Consider the following 8,954-nt stretch of genomic DNA (forward strand, 5'->3'; position numbering starts at 1 on the left):
GGGTAAAATTGGGCTAAAGTGAAGTGGGAACCAAGAGGATGGAGTAAAGATCACTAATTTGGACAGTGAGGGCGTGAAAGCGGTAGACTCTCTTAAGTATTTAGGTGTAAATATTTTGGGTGATGATAGGTAAAGCAAGAAAGGTAGTAGGATGTTTGCAAAACATTTAAAGGTAACTTGGAGTGTTTATGAAAGTCAAAGTGGGAATATATGAAGAGAATGTTGAACCAACTCTCCTTTATGAAAATAAAGTATGCTTGTATATTATTTGTGGTATAATTAGAATGAGGTGAGAAACAGTGATTCTTAGAAGCAGTGATAACATTGTTAATGTAGGTGAAAGTATTTAAAGTTTTTTAAATAGTTTGTTCATGTAGAAAGAATGGAGGTCGATTAATACTTGAAAAGTATGTACAATTCGAAAGTGTTCAGAGGAAGTACAGAATAGATGTTGTGAAAGAGGTATTGGGAAGGTGGGGCCTCAACATCCAGAAAACAAGAGAGTTCATAAAAGATGGGTTTAACCTGCTGCTGATGACCTTTGTGCGTTTTTAAGAAGTTAGTATTGTGAAATTTTTCTGCATAGGGGGTCATACAATACTCAGCAAAATATGTATAAATGTTCTCCTAATGGCAGCGGCTCCAGAGAAAAGGAAGAAAATGGTCGTTGCCACATTAATACTTCAACTGCTGAATCGTGAGAGAAAACCCAGTTTAGAAAACTTTCACAGTGTCAGTCGCTAAATCGACCTTTACATAAGGCTATTCAGTAGTAAGTCATAACCCATAGTTATTCAGTGATGTACACGAGTATCTTCCATGTTTTCATGTATTTAGGATATCAAAACCGTTCATTCCCTAGAAATTTTCTAGTCCATTAATCTAGCATGTTTCATGTCTCCCTTTCTTCCTTCCTTTAAACACATCTGAATGAGAAGCATTTAACCAGCTTATCGCCCACCATTCTTTCCACACGAATGCACCATCTAAACCCCCTCAATCAATACTTTCGACTACATTAACTAATTTTCTACTTTAAGTATTTCCAAGTTCTTCATAATGTCACTTTTTTTTGTTACATATACTGTGCAAACAGTTCATCTGAACATCTTCAATCTCATTTTTCTTTCATTTGTGGCCAACATGTATACTTTGCATATTCCACCTTGGTTTTCATAGGCATTGTGTCTTCCCAGTCTTTTGCCCAAACCCTGCTACCGTCTTTGCTTCACCAGTTCTGGGTTTCACCTCTTCTCTCATTCTACTTACGTCCATTATCTTTACCCCTAAAATACTAATACGAATCAAGTACTGCTGATTCATCTTCCAGCCATAACAACATTCATGGCAACATCTTGTTGGTTTCCACTGACCCTCAACCTAACTCTTGCTCAGAATTTTCTGTCAACTTTCTCCTCTTTTGAACACTTTCAAACTCTTCTGCAGCTATCCCCAATCAGTGCTGTATCATCTGCAAACATCAGCCTTTTCATACACCATTCAAAACTTTTTCTTTTCCCGCTAATATGCATCTACCGGTACATCTACTGTCCTTTCTCCGTCTTTTCACATCACTCCAACCATCAAGGTATTCAACAGCCACAGTGATAGTGAAGACACTGTTTCAGCCCCATTTTACACTAAGCCAGTCAAACTCCCATTTACATATTCTAGCTCACTCTTTTCCATCACTAAAACTTCCCACAGCTCTCATATATATATATATATATATATATATATATATATATATATATATATATATATATATATATATATATATATATATATATACTCATATATATATATATATATATATATATATATATATATATATATATATATATATATATATATATATATATAATCAGTCCTTTTATTTTCATCAAGTGCTAATGCAAAAGTGACATTTGTAGCCTTCTGGCAACATTTCTGCATTTCCCAATGCTTCCTCTTGCCTCCAAGGCTGCATTTTTGAAGGGACAAACAAAAACTGCTATGTGCTGCCCCCTTCATTTATTTTAAGCCGTCAAGCTCCTTTAGCCCCATGACCATCCTCACGATTATACTAGATCTAAGATGAAACTACACACGGATACATAGGAGAGTGCTCCCTAAAAAACTATCTAAAATAAATATCTAACACAAATTTCACAGCTCAGAAAAAAAATAATGATTGACAAATTTCTCTGGAAAGGATGCTTCTCCATGAATCCTCCGGGCCAGGTTAGAGCTCCAGTGGTGCTTCAGCCAATTTGTATCCAGCTTAGTTTATATCGAAAGGCTCTCCCGTTTTTTTCTGAATTTAGGTTTGCAAACTAAATCCCTTAGATCCTCTAAGGGTGGTAATGTTTCTATTAAGGAAGCTTTGAAAATCTTGTGGTGTTTTGCTGTTTAAAACTCAACCATCTGCATATTCTGTGACTATTATTACTCCAATCTCAACTTTTCTGGCTTTATTGGAAAATCTATGAGAAAGGGCAAACAAGAAAACATAAATAACATTCGCTTGTAGCACCCAATCATTTACTGCAATTTCTGTTGACAAGACCCCATCAGCATTAAGCCGGTATCTACTAAGTTTGTGGAATTTTTAATTAGCTTTACATATTCAACGGCAATGCCACTGTAACCCAAGACCTTCCAGAATATTGGTCTCTGGACGCTGTCAGATGCCTTCTCGTAGTAATCAACAACAACCAGCCGAAGGGGATTTTTAAATTTCCTACCAGTTTCTTCATCTCTAAGCTTGTAATCAGTTTCATTCACCAGCCTATCGAAAATAAACTCAGAATATTTTCAATACAATCAACCAAAGTGCATTGCCTCTTTAGTCATCACATTCAGTTAGGTCACTTTTCTTTGATACCTTAGCTGTGAACAGATTCCAACCATAAGGCTTTTGTTTTCTCATTCCATATTCTGCAAGAAATTCTGGTTAGTATACGAGGTGTGATTTCAGTTTCTACAAAAATCATCTCTGCGGTGATTTTATCATAACTTCATGATCTTCATCTCCTGAGTTTCTTCATTTTCGATCCCATCTCAAAGACTGCGAATTCAATCATTTGTACATTCAAGTTCTTTACAGTTCTTGATTATATATATATATATATATATATATATATATATATATATATATATATATATATATATATATATATATCTTAAATATATATATATATATATATATATATATATATATATATATATATATATATTATATATATATATATAAAATGTGTGTGTGTTAAGTTATGTGTGTGTGTGTGTGTGTAAATCTTTCAAATATTTAAAATAAAGCATTGATAATCGCTGGATATCCTCGAGTTGGAATTTGGTGAAAGACTTAAAATGCAAATTAGTAGTGGGAATGATGGATGAGATTTTGAAATGAAATCCACTGAAATGACATACGAGATTAAGATTATATATATATAAATTTAATGCGATTAGTATCATTGTGCGACAATGAAACCATGAAACTATAAAGGGGTTTGTCGATTCTAAAATAAAGCTTTAAGATGGATGCTAGGAGTCAGATGGCAGGTAATGGTGAAAAATAATACCATAGGGAAATTACAGACGTTTCATAATAAAGTTGGTGGATATTGATGAGGAGAGATATATGTGGTCTGGACATTACATTCACACCACCCTTTTAGTACACTCGCAGCGCCCTTTAAAGAATTATGCGTGACCTCCTCGGATCAGAACTGTGAAAGGGAGCCAGGAAATGAGATTTGTAAAAGTGACAGCAAAAATTTACGGATGAGTTTATATATACATATACATACATATATTTATAAATATATATACATACATATATATACTTATATTTATATATATATACTGTATATACATATATATATATATATATATATATATTTTTTTTTTTAGTTGATAATAATGGCTGTGTGGTTTGAGGCATCACTGTAGTCCTGAGTTCTTGTTCTTCCGTGGTCCGAGCCCACGAGACGACGAACTTATTATCAACTAAAAATTCCCTTTCGTGTAACATATATGAAAATATATATTTAATTTGTAGCTTAATGCTTGTATGTGAATAGAGTGAATTAGATATTTAAGGACATTTGTATCTTAATGCTTGTATATGAATCACAGTGATGTGATAAAATTCATTCATATATATATATATATATATATATATATATATATATATATATATATATATATATATATATATATATATGTATATATATATTAGTTGAAGCGACAGGAAAAGATTGAAAAGAAACGACAGTTTGCCAAGTACTTTCATGTAATTAACATATCTTCGGGCCCCGAAGATATGTTGGTCTGGTTTGGTGTTAAAGCTGCCACAGACTGAGCTCTTAAGGTGGAACAATGTCAAGATGTCATCTCTTGTTTAGACCCTGGGTTCAGACCACAAATGCACAAGGTTGCACCTCCGTTGACTGTTATGTCAACATAAATCTTTCACTTTCACTTTTAGTTGCCTGGTACTGGCTCCGCAGTAATTTCCAGAACACAGAGCACCTGTTGAATTTGTTCACTCTGGAAGTGAATTCTAAGGAATGTCCTTTTCGATGGGTTTTCATAGCCATTTGGATACTTTCACTTCTTACTATTCCACACTGGGAGAGAGGATAATTGTCAAGCACGCTATAATCATTGAACGCCAAATTGTTTTATAGCACTAGTAAGTTGAGCCAAAGCCGTTGGTTACCAAGGACTTACAATATTAAAAATAAGGTTCTGCACTCTATATAAAAGGAAAAGAAAAACACCTGAACAAAAAAGAGAAACGAGATGAAATAATACACTAGACTAGAGCAAGCTAAATCACAAATGAAAATAGACCGTCAGTAAGAATGAAATCTCGATAGAAATCGCATTTAAAAATACCTGCATTTAGATATGTGAGTCTCCCGCAGGAATAAACAATAATCCAAAATGAACAAAAAGTAAAATGGGATTCTTTTACATCGCACACAAAAGGAAATTTAAGCCAATACTTTTACAGTATTATCACTAACCAATATAGGATAGAGTAATAACTCTAAATAATATAATATCCTATCCGAGAATATTGTGAATATCTAGAATAACAAGGTTAGTCTAAGCATGCATACTCACTCACTCAGGCATTCCCATTCTCCTGTACTAGCAATCAGTAAGTAAGATGCTAAAAGGTTGGTACAGCACGATTTGAATATATGAATACATGACACTTAAAGAACGGTAATTTACCATGATGCATACCATCTCAATTTACTATATTGCAGGTGGGTCACTTTTCCTTCTTGCTACTTATAACAGTAATAGCATTTCATTGTGGTTTATTTCTGACCAATATATAACTTATTCAGAACATTAGTAAACCACTGGAGGTATATGGGAGTACGCAGGTCAGGACCAAACAGGACAGTGAGCAAGGTTCAGGGGCACCTCTTCTAAACTTGCAGATTTTCGCTACTGATTCATCCTTCAGGTGTGGCTCCGACTCATTTGTTTCTGGCTACTGCTTCAGTTAGCTCATGTTCTGGCCAACTGACTTCTTTGAAAATTTTCTTCGTCAAGGCCTAGTGAATTTCTCTGAAGGAGGGCCTAAGTTATATCAGGTATCCCACTAATCAGGCTATTTAAATTCTTGAGGCTGGGCCTAAGGCAGATTCAGTGTCTCATTGGTCAAGTCATCATAACCACAACCCCTAAGACAACTTGTAACGTAGGTGTCTCTTCTGGTTGTTATGAGCTTAGGTCATTAACAGTGGGGACATGCAAGGGTATATGAATGACCGTTATATGGTCGTGGGTGGTTGATGGGCCCAGGGTGCATCTCCGTTCCTTAAATTTGCAGGTGCATTAAGTCTGCAGGTGCATGTTTTCCTTTGCTCCCCCACATGACCTGCAGAAAGACACAGATGGGGAAGACAGTAGCAGCTTCTGCTTGTGGCATTTAATGCTGATAGATAGAAAAGGGAAAAGCGAGAGGTCAGATCTGGGGAAGAGGACAATAGATAATCTCCTAAGCAGATCAGCAAGTTTCCCCGACTTTTTCATCCAGGTGGCTGATGGGTGCAACCACAAATGTAGGGCATTTCTCTTTTGTTTACAATTTTTACCTGAATCTTAACAAAGTAAAGCAGTGACATCAAAATATGATTAGATTTGAAGTAAAATGAGCGCGAATGATATGCAGATTTAAATGATATGCGAATGATATGTAGATAAAATAGACTGATTTATCAGTTTGATAATACTAATCTATAGTCTTTGACAGTGGAAATGCATTTTACTGTTTTGATTTCTTCCGTAGTGGATGGGAGATATATCAGTCAAATCAGTTGAATCTTCGTTAATCTAATTGTTATAGTTGTGAAAATTTACAGAAACCAGTAACATTTTTGGTTAAGTTTTGCATACAGTATTTTCATTTTTAATATGTAATAGAGTTGTTAATCAATAAAACCTTTAGTGAAGAACGAATAATATTACAAATCATTTGCTATGTTTAGAATATCAAACTTTTGTGAATCATTTCTTGAGTATTTTAGAAAACCTCATCATTTGGACTCTTTCTCTAAAATTACCAGGTAGTGCGAAAGTGTCACAATTATTGATGAACAGTGCAATTGCTCATTAAGGAAATGCTATTTTTCACATGGCTTTTACATCAAGCTATGTCTCTATGCAATATAGATAGTGTAGTCTTGGAACCATTCATAATGCCACCAGTGAAATGTCATCATAAAGCTCCTTTATTCTCTCTCATCGCCAAAAACGACATTTTCTGTTGCCGGGCGCCACTACCCGAGTGCAGAATGAACTACTGTAGGGAGTTCATTGACATGACTACAGCTGAATATCTTTTTATGCTTTGCTTTCTTTAAAGGCTTCCGTGAAATGAAAAATTCTTCTTGGGCACTCTGGCCTGTTCCCTTTGACTGACAAGTCGTTGACGGTTACTTTCTTGTCACAATGCTAAACGTGAGGTTTTGTTTAGTCGTAACCATAATAGGCTTATTTATTTACCACTTATATAATTATGCGTATGAAGAATTATTGATTTTAATCTTGCTTATGTCGGTGAATAAAGTTCTCAGCAAGTTTTCATAATTTCAGTCAAAACTGTAACGTGTTCATATTCTCTTGATAGGAGTCCCTAAACCATACAATTCTTTTCAAAACAAGTTAAGTGACAAAGAATCATATTCTCCAAGCATTTCTTCCCGGTTATTTAAATTTACTCTTTAGTTAAGGGAGAACGAAGTTAAACTGAAGAAGCATCTCATAGAAACACTGGCGTGAAATTACTTATATAGTGATGCCTAAATTCCTTGTACGATCTTGTATAGTTTGAGGCTCAATGTCCTTAACAACAGTGAGCCTGTTGTCAGTCTAAATTTTTTTCTTTCGGGAATCGAGGTTTCTGGTCTCGTTGGTTCGTTAGAATTTCCTGAACGACTAAAATAAATCGTGGCGTCGTGTTGCGTCATTGCAGTCACTGCATGATAAGTGACCTACTACCAGCTACACATTTTAATGATTTGCTCTAGTCTTTGGATTTCTTCATAACAAGAGAAAGGGCTGTGACTGTTCTCGAGGATAAGCGCCTGAACTTATAAGATTATTTCAGAGTGGTGCAGACCACTGACAATTTTAAACTTCATCTTATCTGTTACGTAGGAGAGCCTGGACTGCTGACGTGAATGAGCCGTAACATTTTGAGGCAGAGTGTCTTATTCTTATCAAAATAAGAATTTGAACAGGAGTAAGTAATAATTTTAAATTTCTTACTCTTCATTTCGGGTTTATTTATGGTAAAGATACACTCTTGAGCCATTATCAGTTACGGAAATCTCTAAAAATTACACAAAATCCAGACTGAATTATCCTTTACTGCTTCACAGAAGGGAATATATCTCCAGAATCCATTCTGAATGCCGAAAACTACACTTCATATAAATGCAAACACTTACAGTCAAGAGACGCATCGCGAAAGCTAGTAGAATTAGGTTGAAAGTCATGTGAAAGGTCAACGTTATGTCCAAGGAGAATTTGCCAAATGACGCTGTTGTACTGTATAACCAAGTTGCAGAGACCGAAAGAAAGTTCTCCAGATAGATAACTTAATACCATTCATGTTATTAGGTATTATGATATCTTCAAATAAGTCATTTTTCTGTTGTTATTTAGTATCTAATTTTATTAACTTATAGACTACTTTCATACCTTCGAAAATACGACCGTCACCCGATACGTTAACTACTTTAAATTAATAAGAATACATCAGCAGGTTTTTTCAATAGGCATGCCAGCGCTGTTTATAGTAAGAAAAATGCTCTAGGAAAGACCACGCTATTGAGTAATATATATATATATATATATATATATATATATATATATATATATATATATATATATATATATATATATATCAGTACCACCAGGTCACGATCCTCGACACGGTACCTTCCAGCGACTCCATTCAACGGTCAAACCATTGAGCCACCAAGAGAGGTACAAGTTAATGCTGAATCTGTCGTACTTATTTACCTGTCGAGAGCAGGGAAATCGTACTTGGCTTCGGCATTAACCCACCTGCACCATGATAGCTCATTGGTATGTTTGGCACACGCAGCTCTTATTATGAAATTTTTAACACACCATGATTTATATACATTCATGAAGCTACAAATGTCGCTTGATATCCAATTCACACTACTTCGAGAATATCCCCGACGGCAGATTCGGCATTAACTTATACCCATCTTGGTGGCTCAATGGTTTGACCGTCGAATGGAGTCGCTGGAAGGTACCATGTTGAGGGATCGAGACCCGGTAGTACCAATTCATTTATTACTTAAAAATTCCCCTTCGGTGATAATTCCCCATCGTAAATATTTTCGAAATATATATATATATATATATATATATATATATATATATATGTGTGTGTGTGTATATAT

The sequence above is a fragment of the Macrobrachium rosenbergii genome, chromosome 21 (assembly GCF_040412425.1).
Source record: "Macrobrachium rosenbergii isolate ZJJX-2024 chromosome 21, ASM4041242v1, whole genome shotgun sequence".
Classification (NCBI taxonomy): Eukaryota; Metazoa; Arthropoda; class Malacostraca; order Decapoda; family Palaemonidae; genus Macrobrachium; species Macrobrachium rosenbergii.